A 1375-nucleotide genomic window follows, 5' to 3' on the forward strand; every position below is an offset into this window, starting at 1 on the left:
GGCCACTTACGAGAGTGAGATCTGATAGATATGATAAGATAATATTTTTGGTATTTTTATGATAAATATGCAAAGTAAAATAAAGGCAGAGTAAATAGAAAAGTAAATAACTAAGTAGTAGGAGATTGATATGATAAAGATAGACCCGGGGGCATAGGTTTCACTAGTGGCTTCTCTCGAGAGCATAGGTATTCTATGGTGGGTGAACAAATTACTGTTGAGCAAATGACAGAATTTAGCATAGTTATGAGAATATCTAGGTATGATCATGTATATAGGCATCACGTCCGAGGCAAGTAGACCGACTCCTACCTGCATCTACTACTATTACTCCACTCATCGACCGCTATCCAGCATGCATCTAGAGTATTAAGTTAAAAACAGAGTAACGCCTTAAGCAAGATGACATGATGTAGAGGGATAGACTCCTCCGGGTGCGGGGCGGGGCTATAGATCTCTGTGACAACTTTCCTCCATTCCTGTCAAGACATGGTGGGGTTAAGTTCAGCTGGGTACGACTCAGGAGGAGTACTAAGTAAAATTACTGAGCGAAGGCTTACCCAGCTAGGAGGATTGTACATGGAAAAGCCATCTCAGCACTTAAGGCGAGTGAATTCGTCTTTCTCCCCCTTAAAAAGATAAGCCAGCATGGCAGCCAAGGCGGCGAAGTTGTCCAGACCCTTACGTCTGCATCGTGATGCATCATCTTCTCCGTTGTAGTGCCACATGGGGAGTCCTCTGGATTGGAGTGGCTGAACTCCCCGCGTTATTGAAATCGCCATTACCTCAATAATGGACAATCCGGATTGGGCGAGTGTCTTTATCTTGTCCATTAGCATCTGTACCTCTGCACTATCTTCCTCCTCGAGGCTTCGGGGGCGCCAGCTGTGGCGCTTCTTTAATGGAGCATTGGAAAATGCGGGTAGGCCTCGTCGGATTGGGTCAGATAGTACGACATCTTCAATATAAAACCACTCCGAGGGCCACTCGTCGGATGCCTTCTTTGGAGTGCCGGATACGTATCCTGTCCCGGCTATGCGCCACACTTCGGGGCCGCCCACCTCGAGTATGGATCCCTTTTGGGAGCGAGGGACGAGGCAGAAAAGCTTCCTCCATAATTAAAAATGGGCCTCACAGCCTAGGAACAGCTCGCAAAGAGCGACGAAGCCCGCGATGTGCAAAATAGAGTCTGGCATAAGGTTGTGTAGTTGGATGCCATAGTACTCCAGGAGACCTCGGAGGAAAGGATGGATTGGAAATCCGACGCCTCTTAATAAGAAGGAAACGAAGCACACTCGCTCCCCTTCTGAAGGATTGGGGAAATTTTTCGCCAAGGCTTCGCCAGTAAAAGAGGTTAATCCCGCCCGAACGGGGA

This window comes from Triticum dicoccoides, chromosome 7A (assembly GCF_002162155.2).
Source record: "Triticum dicoccoides isolate Atlit2015 ecotype Zavitan chromosome 7A, WEW_v2.0, whole genome shotgun sequence".
In the NCBI taxonomy this organism is placed as follows: domain Eukaryota; kingdom Viridiplantae; phylum Streptophyta; class Magnoliopsida; order Poales; family Poaceae; genus Triticum; species Triticum dicoccoides.